This window comes from Bactrocera tryoni, chromosome 1, assembly GCF_016617805.1.
Source record: "Bactrocera tryoni isolate S06 chromosome 1, CSIRO_BtryS06_freeze2, whole genome shotgun sequence".
Taxonomy (NCBI): Eukaryota; Metazoa; Arthropoda; class Insecta; order Diptera; family Tephritidae; genus Bactrocera; species Bactrocera tryoni.
The window spans coordinates 49733502-49748469 of record NC_052499.1 but is presented as its reverse complement, the minus strand read 5'-3'; the positions used below and the strand labels follow the sequence as shown (position 1 = coordinate 49748469).

Genomic DNA, 14968 nt, shown 5'->3' with positions numbered 1-14968 from the left:
GAACTTCCCTTGAGGCTGACATATGACACCGACGAACTGCGATATCAAAGAGACATGCATACACGCACACCTGTAATACTGCTTATGTATGCACGTATGTTTGCGTGCAACAACGTTTTTTCCCCAGCTCAGTGCCATAAAATAAAGGCGCTTAACACTGTGGCATATAAGAGTTATCCTTATGCACGTTGCAATTGATTGCAACAACAACAACTACATATGTGTGCAATAAACAACAACAACAACCACATATGTGTGCAATAAACAACAACAACAACAACAGTACTATTATTGTCAACGTAATGAGCCGACTAGCTGCAGCCGCTCAGCAGCACGACAACAACAATTGTAAAAACAACAACAACTTAAAGTAGAGTAAGATGGTAAGGGACTGAGGGGGGGGGACATGGCAACCGCAATTGCTTGTAAATTGACACCTGAGTGACACTCAAGCGCATTCGAGCAGATCGTCGACTCGAGCCGCAGTTCAACTGTGTTGATTTATTACAATTTGATGGCCATCAACTTAAAGGGCGATGCGTTGGCAGCGGCAAGCGGCAGCCAACAGCGTGTTGTTCGGCGCTTCGCGACGGTTGCGACAACAAGCGAAATCAACTTTAAATGCGCATAAATGTTGAGGCTCTCAATTGTATGTATGTATGTAAATATGTATGCAGCAATGTAACTGTGTATGAGTGTGTTTGTTGGTGTGTGAGTATGTTTGCGCCGCCATTTCATACGGCCAATTTACTGTTAACAATAAATAAGCTACGCAATGAATGACGATGACAGTTCATTTAAAATTACAACAACAATGCATGCAACAACAACAATAAAAATGTCACAAAAAAAATGCGAAAAATTGCCATCTTTACTTTCACTCGATTGATTTCGCCAGGAGCGGACAATGCCAAAGAGTTTGTACAAATTGCGGGTTATGTGGCATTTCATTCAAAAAAAACATACATACAAACACACACACACACATCATATACATCATATACATAAGTATGCATAAATATTACTGTGAGCGCTTGCAGTTTATTGAAATAATATATTGTGGGCAAAATTCAAAAATTAATTGGCTGCTTTTAGCATTTAAGCGCTGCACGAAAGCACTGTCATTGTTATTGTCAAAGAGTCGTGAGAGGTGAATGAGATAAATGGGCATATGCACACATATGTATGTACATAGGTATTTACAGCATCATATACTTCATTGAAGAACATTGCAGGCCAATAATTGTGATATTTTTTTATTCCCTGAACAAGGTATACAAGCTCTGCCTCGATTTTTGCTTCACTTCAACCAGAAGGAAAGGTCAGATACTTCAATTTTTGAGATATCGATCTGAAAATTTGCGCATATTCTTATCTCCCTCAGAAGTTACTCATTTATTGGAGTCACCGATGTCGGACTATTATAACATACAGCTGCCATACAAACTGAACGATCAAAATGAGGTCGTTGTATGGAAAACTTTTTTATTTTACAAGATATTTGCACGAAATTTGGCACGAAGTATTTTTTAAAGCAACAGTATAATGTGCGAAGAAATTTTTTAGTTTGGACTACTGTAGCATATAGCTGCCATACAAACTGAACGATCAAAATCAAGTTGTTATATGGAAAACTTTTTTATTTTACAAGATATTCTCACGAAATTTGGCACGAAGTATTTTTTAAGGCAACAGTATAATATGCGAGGAAATTTTTTAGTTTAGACTACTGTAGCATGTAGCTGCCATACAAACTGAACGATCAAAATCAAGTCGTTGTATGGAAAACTTTTTTATTTACCGAGTTATCTTCACGAAATGTAGCACGAATTATTCTTTAAGGCAAGGGTATATTTTCCGAAAAAATAGTTCAAATCGGGCAACTATAGGACATAGCTGCCATACAAACTGATCGCTCGAAATCAAGATAAAGATCTTTTATACCATAAGAAGGGCATCTGTAAAGGGTATTATAGCTTCGGTGCTGCCGAAATTTGTTTCTTTTCCTTGTTTTCAATATTTTTTTTTTTAATTTTTTTAATATTTTTCAAAGCAAAGCACAACCAATAGGGCAGCGCACTTCATTAAAAGTCACATTTCATTGTAAAATATTTCTTGAAATAAAATCCGCTTAACAGCTCGTGGCACATTTGTTGCCAGCAGCAATTATGATCAATGCTTTTGTGGCAAGTTGACAGCTAAAGTAGTAACAATTTCACATTTATGAGCCATTTTAAGCTGTTGGCGGCAAATTAGTGCGCCGCATGGGTTAAATGCACATACGTACACTCAAACTTTTAGAGATATACATACATATGTTTGTAACAACATACATATAAATCAATATGCCGTCACACGTGCGCAGCGTGAGCAAAGCATACATACACACACACACGCACACTTGAACATACCTTCCCATTTATATTAAAGTTATTCTTGTAATAAAACTCGAGCAAGTCGCCCGATCGTGTTCGACTTGTCTTTTGTTGTTGCAGTTACAGCTTACATCGTGTGTCTTCTTGCTGCTGCTTGGCTACCGCTGTCAGCTGTGCTTTGTCATAATAAATCAAAGTTAACTTTCTTTCTCATGCTCTGCTCTCTACAGGCGTCTTTGCAGCATTTCTTTGGCATGCGTCACTTTCTTCTTTTCTTTGCAGCATTACTTCTTTGTTTTGCTGCTTAAAAGTAATGGTGCATGATTGAAAGAACGCCACATTTTGGGTGCAACTTAGTTCAAGTTTCATTTATTCGATTTTTTAATTTTATGAATTTTTAGATGAAAGCTCCGACGCCTACATTTAAAAAGCTTTAAGCTCCTTGAAGCTTTTATAAAAATTTTATGTCAGACTTTTTTAGGTGAAAGCTCTTACGTTTTGAAAGCTCTAAGCTCCAAAAAAAAGCTTTTATGCAGCCCATTAAAAACTTTTCTTAACAGTTTGGGATTTTTATAAAATTTTATGTCACGACTTTTTAGGTGAAAGCTCTTACTTTTCGAAATCAATTTGCCACAAACAAGTTTCCATTAAATTGCATTAAATTCGAAAAGCGTTTCCTTTAAAGTTTTAGGTAAGTAATCTAATTAAACTTAATTTCATAGCTATTAAGTAGAAAGCTCATACATATATTTAGACACGCAAGAAAAATAAAAGGCTCTAAAGCATATTTTTTACAGGTTTTAAAAGTTCTAAGCGTCAAAAAAGCTTTCTAAGATCGTTTAAAATCATATAAACTTTTTCTATTAAATTTTTAGTAAGTAATCTAATTTAATTTTACATTTTTCATAACATTTTGGATGAAAGCTTTAATATGGAAGGTTAATATGTTTTAAAAACAGTAAGCTTCAAAAACACTTCCTCAAAATCTGTTAAAAAATGTGCATTCTATAATTTCGAGGTAAAAGCTGCAACCCCCAAAAAAGTGCCGAAAAAGCTTTTACGAAATCACAACGCAAACGAAAGCTTTCAACCGAAGATATTCCACCGTTTAATCGTAAGTAGAAATATTGCTTTTCGGGAACAATTTTATAAAACCTAAAATCAAATTGAAATCTCACAGAAGCATTTCAACTAAATTTTTACCTGCAACATATATAATTTAGCGAATAAAAAATGCAAGAATGTGTCAATGAATTTCTGAGATCAGCATTTTGGCAAAACATGTTCGATATTTCGTTTTTTTTCGCTTGAATATTTAGGTTATGGTGCACAAACATTCGCATATTCATAAGCATTGCTGCAACCTGAAAAAAAAACACTGTGAATGCGACTGTGAAATTGACAGCAGCATAAGATTTTTGAAATTCCAACTACCTGCGAAGCAGAAAATTTTTGCAAAAACCAGTTCTCGATCAAGAGTACGTGCTTACTGTGTCTTGCGGTTGCGCTGTATTAAGAGGGTTATATTCTTGTGTATTTAAACTTGTTTTATTAGTCAACAGATGGAGGGAATTCATAAGCAGACACTTTATGCCAAACTGTCTTGTATGGCCACAAGACGAAAAATCAAAAAAGAACCTAAGACGGCGTAGTTATTTTTGAATATATCTTGGAGCAAATACTCGTAAAGGTTATCAGTGTCAAAGCCTCATATCTGGACTTGAGGTGAATGAGAAGAGATGCTATCGCTGGGGATTTTCTGAGAGCTTATGAGAGAGACAATGATAACCAACATATTAACTCGAGTAGATCGTCCTAAAAATGGTATAATACCTCGTCTAAGAAATAAGATCAACTTTTTTTTCAATAACCACACCCATCTTACTAGCATATAGCCGTCATTATGACTGGTCGTCAATATTTATAAGAGATCAGTTTTGAAACTTTTCTGGCTTCACGAAGCACTATCTCTAATGGTTCAAGTATGAATCCATTCTAAGAAATCGACAATAGAACCTGACTTGAAATAATACATGGTCTTTTACGAACTAACGCGAAGCAAAGCCAATATCCGTAGTATCTCAGAAAGCAAATAGCGTCATTTTCCAACTACTCCAAATAGAGTGAGATGAAATCAATTGTTCAATCAGAGTAACGCTTTATAATTTTAGGAAAACCACCACTGATTGTAGCTTAAACTCTTCTCAACCCAGGAGTGTATAACAACTAAATTGACAAAGAGGTACAGCTAACTTCATAAAGATGGAAATCTGAAAGTAAAAACTATCGACAGATTACTAAAGAGTATGCTTAAGTCTTCACAGGACTCCCGAATATGAAAAGATTTAGTAGAGATTCTTAGTTTTTGCGACTCACATAGCATTTTAACAAAGTTTAAGCTTTCTCATTAAGGCTATTGCGCTAATAACAGAAACCAGTTTAAATATTCGGGATATTCTAAAGTTACTTTAAATGACGATCTTTACCTCGCTTTTCAAAGCGAAAAGCAAGATATTTTAATGAAGACATTAAGCCGCAGCCCCAAGGGTGGTCGATGGACTTGTCGGCTCACAATTTTGCGTTGCTAAACACTAACAATCCGTTAGTCGACAGATGGGAAGTCGAAGGAGGTATAAAATAAAGATATCGAGAATATTCTTCTTCTTCTTCACTAGCGTAGACTCAGCTCACGCGGTTATAGCCGAGTTTCCAGTTACGCGTCAGTCTGTCTTCCTTTTCGCTGTTTGGCGCCAATTGGAGATTCCAAGTGCAACCAGGTCCTTCTCCACCTGGTCCTCTTCCTCTGTTTCCCCCGGCGGGTACTGCGTCGAATACTCTCAGAGCTGGAGTGTTTTCATCCACTCGGACGACATGACCTAGCCAGCGTAGCCGCTGTCTCAACAGATAGTGTCCTCGTCCATGCCTCTGCATCATATAGAAAAACTGGGATGATGAGTGACTTGTGGAGTAAGGTCTTTGAAGATAATTTGTACGTAAAACGGTATGAATTGAATTTCAACTTGCAGATTGTAGGCTCTACCCATGCGCCAACATGCTTGAGCCCAACGAAGAGAATCGCAGATGTGCTGTACGCGTCTCAGGAAAACTTAAAGCCTAACTAGGGGTTACCAATAAGACTCAATATTGCCTAAGAGTGTCGAAGTAATAAAAATTCTGCTAAGAAATTACAAAATCTCTTAAAGCTTCAAAATTGAAAAGAAAGATGTGGTTTTTAATTAAATTAAAGTGAGAAGACATGCTTTTGATATTGCAGCCAAATCAAAATCGGTGCCAAAAGCATCAATCCTGAAAATATAATTTACTAACTTTGCAGTCGCAAGAAATCATTAAGTGAATCAAAGCCCAAAGTTGATTTTCAGCACAGTAAGACGTATTGAATTCAAAACTTCGTCTTTGAGCATTTTTTTTTTTTTGTTTCTAGGTTAGGACCACCTTCGGTGCCATTATACACTAAAATATAAATAAACAACAATTTTGCTTAACATTTACGCCTTTTTGCTGCTGTTGTAGCTCAACATGTCTTAAATTTAATACCAATTACCGGTTGGCCTCTTGACCGATATCTTGACTTGCCGTGCCATACAAAGAGCAGAGGTGTTCATGCTTTGCTTTAATATGCTTGCGCTGCTTTATTGCCATTTTATTTTATTTCTATTGTTGTTGCTATACAAAATGTGCAAGTAACTCACCCACAGTGACCGTTATGAGCCCAATGGTTGGCCGTTGGCGCACGAAAGCCAAGCTAATACCGTCTTCACCTACATCGAAAGGTGTTCGTATGTACAGTCGCTATATCGGTGGGTGTGTGTTACCAGAACAAAAACGATAACATTTTACTTTGTTGTGGGTGTGAAAAAACCAGCAGCTCGACACAACGCCACCGCACAGCGCAACAAATCTCCAATTTCCCTTGTAAAATGCCCCGATAAGACATTTTTCCCGAGCGCATTTAAGCTGCCCACAGCGCCAGCGTCGACTGATTGAGCAGCAAACTAAGCAGCACTTTAGATGTCGCTCGAAAGCCGTCGTTCAACGCTTGCTTGTGGCAAGCAGCCACTGATTGATGACCAGTTCGCGGCGTTGTCGGCAAAGCGTTGCACGCGTAAGGTGCACCACACAGCGCCCTGTACATATAAATATGTGTGTTTATGAGTGTGTGTATTAGGCTTTTAGTGTCAAAGCATTAACCCCGTGGCACGTTGCAGGTTGCTAATGCCACCGGTCACCAATCATCGCGCTCAGAGCGTACCACCAGTGCGACGAGTGCGACGACGAAGGCGACTAAAGTCATCACTCAGACAACCTGGCTGACAGTCACAGCATGCACATGTCCGTTGTCCGTCTGTCAATCCAGCGGTAAGAGTAGTTCGTAAGCGTCAGTCCGTTAGTCAGTCTGTCAGCTGTGGCAGCGAGCGAACTTTGAGGTTAAATGCGCAATGATGCAAATGTGTCTCAGTGGTGCAATGCGGCAAATGGTGAATGGTAGCACAACGCAACAACAGCAACAGCAATAAGAACAAATGCTGCTGGCGCTGAAAATCAATCACACAGCAACAGCAATAGCAACAAAAGCAGCAGTGTCACGTCTCAGCTGGTTTCCCCTACCATATTTGTTCTTACTGTAGTTGTTGCTGGTTTTGTGGTGCATTCAAGCGCGCCACGTCGTCTAGCAACTCGAAGACAGTTGCAGAGGAAAAACCCGCTTCGCATGTTGGTGAAAAGCGAAATTGCAGTCCACTTTAGTAATACTTCGTATTATTTGTGTCGTCTCCATGGTCTCCATGGCTTTGGAAGTGAAAGATGCGGCGTGGCTGATTTGAGATTTCTTTGATAGATGCGCCGATACTCGCACTTTGATTGGTTGGGAATTGAAATTGAAATTGTAAATATATGTATATTTGTATATATGGCTGTTGGTATGGAAGTGTGCATTGCTGTGTAATGAATGTTTGAGTGGAGTGTGGCATGGAGTTATGCTTTGCTTAAGTGAAATAAAATGGAATGCAGATTTACCCTGAAATAAATTAAAAAGCTCCGTGTGAGTCGTAGACAAACAACCTTTGGAGTGATTTCAAAACTGTAGAGAACCCTTAAGCGTTAATTCAAATTTATTGTGAAAAGTTTTTTAGGTTAAGGGATCTTCCGCAGAATTTTTCTCTAGAGAACTCGTAAGGCCGACTCATCAAATGTGGTCCTCGTCCATGCCTCTGCATCATATGGCAGAACTGGGATGATGAGCGACTTGTAGAGTTAGGTCTTTGAAGATTATGAGTACGTAAAACGGGATGCACTGAATTTTAACTTATAGTCTGGAGGCTCTACCCAAGCGGCAATATGTTTGAGCCCAACGAAGAGAATCGCAGATGTGCTGTACGCGTCTCAGGATTTTGACTTATAAAACAATAAATCTATGTTTTATTTAGATTGAATGTAAGGCTGCAAATATTTCTTGAAAACCTTTTCATGCTTCTGGATAAAGTAGATCCAGAAGACAATCATCTTGCTACCTTCCCTAATACTTGGACAGCAAATAATTAATGGATTTTTATGAAAATATCTATTATACAGGATATAAGCTTTGCAGTTTAACATTACGTTGTAAACTGCGACCGTCTTTTTAATATTGCCATACTCGAACTTGAACCCAACTGATCAAATCTGACCCGGACTAACAGAAAAGCAACATTTTCTCCAATTTCAATGCAAATTTTTATTATCGCCCTTCAAATCTGATAGGCTCCTTCTGAATAGATACAAAAATCCCACCGATTTTTCATATAATTGTTAAAAGCTTCAGCTGGCATAGCTTAGTGCCTTAGCGAATGCTTCTTAACAGTTTCAACGAACACATGGCGCGTTCCTCGAATCGAACTTTTGAGTTTCCCTATTTGGAAACATAGTTCCAAAGAGAAGTAAAGTCCTCTCTTGACGAACAAAAATTAAACTTCATAAGCCACTCTCCATCCCCATCTTGCTATACGTTGCAGAGGCATGGGCGATGACAACATCTGATAAGCCAGCGTTACGAGTTTTCGAGAGAAAGGGAGATTTAGGGTCCGGTGCGCATTGGCAACGGTGAATAGCGCAGTCGATGAAACGATGAGCTGTATGCGATATACAACGACATTGACATAGTTTAGCGAGTTAACAGACAGCGGCTACGCTGGCTAGGTCATGTCGTCCGAATGGATGAAAACACTCCAGCTCTAGGAGTGTTCGGCGCAGTACACGCGTGGGGAAGCAGAGAAGGGAAAGACCTATACTCCGTTTGAACGAACAGGTGGAGAAGAACCTAGCTACACTTGGATCTCCAATTGGCGTAGAAATATAAAAGTTCATACACCCCCTTTTCGGGTGCACTACTCTCTCGCTGGAAGTTCTGGTACGTCTTTCATAAGAAAGTTCCTAATATTCGCTTAATTTACCCTGTTTTAGATTACTAGATTGGATAAAAAGACAATTTAAGGAATCTTCACGGTTTTCTGCCAACAGAAATTTCGTAGTGTCCTCAATTCAAATTTTGGGCTGACTTTTATGCTATAATTCGTGGGTTTATGAGTATATTATAGTATGAAAGCGAAACTGTTCAACGATCTAGCGAATGGTGCTCCAAAAGTGAGCCGAAACCGAAGCAAAACAAAATTGTTAAAGGCACTAAAGGTAGTCAAAAGAATTATGAGAAATGTACATAAAATTGGATTATGCAGTGGAATGATCTGGGGTTGGAGCCTATTTTAAAGGCGACAATAATATTTCTTATTAAAATGAAAATGTCAGTCTGGGTCAAATTTGATCAGATGGTATTAAATCCAGCTAATTTATGATGTACTGTTGCAATACTCACAATTTGACAAAAAAAAGTATATAAAAACTATCATCACTTACCAAAACTAACAAAAAGAACCTCCTGCAACACGCAAGCTCGTTTTGTGGCAATCTGTAAAGAAGAATAAAAAATTAAAAAAAAATATTTTTCGTGATTGTAGCAAAGTATTTGGAACAAACAAATAATTTGTTAAAGTGTTAAGTGCTACAAACAACATGACAATCGCTCCACCCACACACACACTGACACACAAACACAGCCACACATAGAAGCTGTCATGCAAACAAGCGAGCTTACAAGCTCGTGCAATCACGCGCTCACTCAATATGCCAACCGCAAATAGAAAGAGAGAAATAAAAAGTGATGCAACTTTAAAACAACAAAAACAAGGGTTGGGAAGATGTGCGCGGGGCGAACACGCGGAAATAATTAAAAGTAACATTCACTTCCGTTCGAATGAAATCGAAATTGAAGCGACAACAGCGGCGACAGCGTGAACAAAAGCACCCACCGAACAACAACAAGAACAACAACAGTGATGTGAATAACGTGCATCTGCCCTTGCCACCGCACCGCGCTGCTAGCAACGACAGCAGTTGAGCGTGCAGCGTACGCTCCATTTCATTCAATAGCCGACGGGCGCGGCCAGCGAGCGCCATGCCACAGCAGTGAGAATTTTCGTGCCACAGTGGCGAATTTGGCGACAATGAAGCGACAAAACCGTTAGTGCGCGCGGGAGTGTTGGTGAGGAATGGGGTGCTAAATAAAGTGTTGCATGTACAGCAGACACGTGACGCAACAACGACAATCAGTGTCATACGCTCAACACGCGACGCATTGAAACGCTACAGCACACATACACACACAACATAGATATATTCATACGTAGGCAGATACAAACGCACGTGTTGTTGCATTAACAAAAACAAAAGATGTGAGTTGTCGCCTATAAATGTCACCGAAGACACTGCGTCGCCCGATGAGGCCGACGTTGACACAAGTGGGGCACAGATGCAGCGGAAAATCAGTGCCACAGCGCAAAAATTATGTAAGAAGAAGAAGAAGACGAGTTGCAAGAAAGAAGAAGACAAGAGTAAGGCGCCCCACTGGCAGGCAGCCAGCACCAGCAACGGTAATGGCGAATATGCACAAGATGCTGCCACAAATGACATAAGGAAATGTGCCACACGGCGATGACTGCATCGCCACAGCACGTATTTCAGTCATGGAAAAGTGGAAAGCAAGTGAGTGAGAGCGTGTGCACACACACACACGCGCGCGACTGTAAGAAATTGCGGAAATTTCACTGGCCTACACAACCTGAAGTGGCAACGCTCCGTTCAAAATGGGCCAAACATTATGCCGCGGCAATGAGGATAACAATGGCTCTTTGTTACTGACAACGTGCTGCATGCAACACATGTTCACGCTCCACGCCTACAATTGTTGTCGTCGCAGGCGGAACTTTGTCTGAAAGTTCCCGAGTTGTGCTCAAAACATCTTGAAAGATTACCGAGGGCAGCGCAGGCAGGTTAGTCAGAAGTGGAATAAATGGTGAAATATGGACGAAAATTTTATTTAAGATATGATTTTGAGTGGAATATGTTTTGGAGAGTAGTTGCCGTTTCTTTATAAGTCGCAATATACTTTTTTTAATATAATATTTAACTACTATTTTTTGTAATTACAACAATATTCTTCAGTTAGTATAATCAACCCAGTCTTTCTCCAAATCTCAATTGCCATGAAAATTGCGACCTAATATAGTCTTGTCTATTGGTCATTTCTTTAATTTTTTTACTTTATTTCAAATAGTAGAAGTTCTTTAACTCTAAGAAAAGCATTTATTTTCAACCTAAATACATTAATGTTTACTAAGTATAGCTTAGAAATGTGTCTCAACTAATTTTTAGTCATTTAGGTATGCGACTCAGGTAAAATATAAATTAAGCCTAAATGTAGGCAACGTTTAAGATTTCTGTTGTTCTTGCTCATATATAAAAAGCATATATTGAGGAGTTCACTAAATAATTTCTTCTGATGACAACAGCTGTTCTTATAGAGTTTTTCACTTTACTGTCATATATTTGAACAACTGAAATATAAAGGCTTCTTTGTAAAGAAATTTCCCGCAAATTTTTGGAGGTGGAAACATCTAAAAAAATTTTCCTCCATTGTACAGCTTTCGCCAGACTAAGGCAAAACTCGCGGTTGCTATATTCTTTACGAATCTGACGAATTGACGGAAATAGATATTAGCCAACTCAATAAATTCGTAGCAGGCTCTAAGAGTTTTGTGACGGTACCCATACCTAGGAGTTCTGGGCAGCACAACGGACAAGCGACTGTGCAGTCATGAGTGATCAGCCTATTTACCTAACCCAACCTTCTTTGGTTCCCTATCGAATATAGAAGATCGAAGACACCATTTTAGGCATCAGTTTAAGCAAGGCGAAAATTATGTTATGTATACGGAGAAGATGTGTGGACCGAACGCCAATGCCAAATTTATTTTGCAAAATTTTATGCTGATTCACCAGGTCCTAGAAGGGCTCTTGAATACGGTGTGGCTAAAATAAACTCATTGGCCGATGCAAACCGTCGAAGAACAACCCTAGACATTGCTGAAAGTTTGTCTAACGTGACCACTCTCAAGCACATAAAAGGATCAATTTTGAATGTTAGCAAATGGGTTCATGTTTTTATAGAACGAAATTTGCTTAAACGCATTAACGACTGTGATTTGCTTATCAAACGTCAAAGAACTAATACATTTTTATAGCTCATAGTTACTGGCGAAGTGGGTGTTTTGTTTACAAGAATTTAAAGCGCAAATGATCAAGGTCAAAAAAAGAAGAACCAGCTCAAGCCACTTTGAAGACCGATACTCACCATAAAGCGGTTTGTTGTCTGTTTGGTGAGGTATCAAAGATATTGTTTATATTGATATTTTTCCCGACAATACCACGACTAATTCTGTGTATTGTGATGAGGGGTGATAATTGATAAATAGAAAGGGTGTGGTGTTCCAACAAGATAATGCGAGACCACATACAAGATTCATGCCTCGTCAAACGCATTTGCAGCTTTAATGGGATGTGTGATAACATATTCTCCAGAAATGGAAGTTAAAAAGAATGAAAGAAATAGAGGTTAAGAGAATTTCGTACCCTTACTTTTTTTGAGCGGGATGAACAGAAAAATATATTGATTCGTTATGTCAGGAACGAAATAAGACTATGAAATTGTTTATAATTTTACCGTTCATTTCGTTAATGAGTTTGTTTACCGCTATCTTGCTTCTAAGTTCGAGTATGTTGGATTCTTACTATTTTAAAGTCCGAAATGTTGCAGAAGTGTTTTATTACGATTATTTGGAAGGCATAAAGCATACCATAAAAGTCGTATAGTTATCGAAAACTTGTCGCATACAAGTCGTTCATTCACTTCTGTTAATGACGATATCAGCGACAAAGTTAAAGAAACAGGGCTTGGAAATCGACGCGTTGACCCTGGATAAATAGCAAAAGATCTCAACAACTCTAATGGATCAACTCAATACATTTTTGTTATTGTTTTGGTTACTATTTTGGTTATTATTTTGGTTATTGTTTTGGTTATTATTTTGGTTATTGTTTTGGTTATTATTTTGGTTATTATTTTAGTTATTGTTTTGGTTATTATTTTGGTTATTGTTTTCGTCGTTTTTTGGTTATTATTTTGGTTTTTATTTTAGTTATTGTTTTGGTTACTATTTTCGTTATTATTTTAGTTATTGTTTTGGTTATTATTTTGGTTATTATTTTAGTTATTGTTTTGGTTATTACAGTTATTGTTTTTGTTATTATTTTGGTTATTGTTTTAGTTACTATTTTGGTTATTATATTAGTTATTATTTTAGTTATTCTTTTTGTTATTGTTTTGGTTATTATTTTAGTTACTGTTTTAGTTATTGCTTTAGTTACTGTTTTGGTTATTGTTTCAATTACTGTTTTGCTTATTATTTTGGTTATTATTTTAGTTATTTGAGATCACAGAAACCAGGTCAAATATTACGCCTTCGCACGGAATCATAACTGCAACTGAGATTAACTGTTAATATGATAGCAGAGCGCGCCGAAGCAAATAAACTTCTGTGTAAATACTCTGTGTAAATACTTCGGGAGTTTAACTCGATTTCCGAGAAAGTACTACTTGATTTTTCTCACTCTAGGGTATCCTTCATTAATACCCTCAATTCTGTTTTTTAGTTTAAGTTATCTACTCATGTTATTGTAATTTAATTATTTTAGAATTCTAATATGCATCCTAGTTTTTCATTAGTCTGTAAGAATCATTGTTCATAGACTTTACTAAATAAATAAAATAAATAAATAAATAGTTTCTGACCTTTTGAGGCTTTTTTACCCAGCCGACCATCAAATTGATAAGAAATATTTATGTTGCAACAACCACAATATATAAAATTACAAATGTACATGCACAAGTAGTAAAAGTAATTTAAAAAAAATAAAAATAAAACGCGGAAGAAAAGAAAAAAAAATGTTAAACCAAAAAAAAAGCAAGTCAATTTGTGCAAATTGCATCATTTTTCCGCATGAGTGTATGCAAATTAAAAATCGAAAAAATTATGCAGATAAACCATCAGCAGCGGCATCTGCAGATAAACACGAACTGACCCGTCCTGGTGCGTCGACGCGCCACAACAGTGAGCAGCAATTAAAAAGTCCACAACAACTCCAACAACAATTGAGTGCTGCTGCCAACGAGCCGCCAAGTGATAATCAACCGGAAAAAATACAACAAAATTTGCATAAAACAATGAAATTGGAAATGAAGACAAACGTAGAAGAAGCAGAGAAACGCAACAATAACACAAACAAATCGCTACACAGTTAGCAATAGCAATTGTTGCAGCTGTTGCGCTGGCATGTTGCATGAAAACAATAACGGCAGTGCTGTGCAACATTGAAAATGAAAATGAGTTGGGCAACTACAAAAACAACAATGCATAAAATGTGAAGAACAAAAACAAATTGGCGCAGACGAAAAACGAGACTGAAATGTAAACAACGCCCACGCGCAGGTATTCGTATGCAAATGTGCGGGGTGCGCACAGCGATAAGCAATAAGAAGTTAGCGGAAATAGCGGCAAAAGAATATGAAAAAAATGAAAATGAGAACGATAACAATGCTGCAATTTACGGAAATAATGCCAGACATGAGACATGAAAATGTGTGAAGATTGAATTACCATAATCTTGGCTGGTGGCAGCCGCGTTAGTGGGTGGCTATTAGGGTGGCGCATTTATGGAATATACTTCAAATAAGTTTGATAAACGTGTCTCAAGTAAAAAAATATATATATTTTGTATATTTGGGAAATTCTGGGCTTTATAAAAATGTATTAAATTTTTTTATCGAAATTAAGAATTAGTTTTAGCAATCACTAACAAAAATTTGTAATTAAAATAAAAGCAATAAATTTGAATGTAAAATAAATAAACTATGTATTTAAAAATATATTTAACATATTTTATAATTATGTTTGAATGTATGTGTGTATATTTGAAAACAATTTGAATTGAGTTGAATACCACCGAGAAAAGAATGCCATGAAAAATACACTCATAACAAGTAAGGAATGGCTAAGATCGGGCTCAACCGAATATTTTATACTCTTGAAACTTGCAAGAATCAAAGCCAGGGAAATACTTTAAGGTGTAAAACCAATCATATAGAGTAA

The 14968-nt window shown here is 37.5% G+C and overlaps 1 protein-coding gene across 1 annotated transcript in view; it reads right to left on the bottom strand.

The window, feature by feature from the left end:
* LOC120766586 (probable serine/threonine-protein kinase yakA) overlaps positions 1–14968 on the bottom strand; it is a 250698-nt gene that overhangs the window by 167475 nt on the left and 68255 nt on the right. The window contains exon 2 of the mRNA XM_040092186.1: positions 9282–9333. The gene's annotated coding sequence lies outside the window, so the exon portion shown is untranslated. The remainder of the gene's footprint in view (positions 1–9281; positions 9334–14968) is intronic.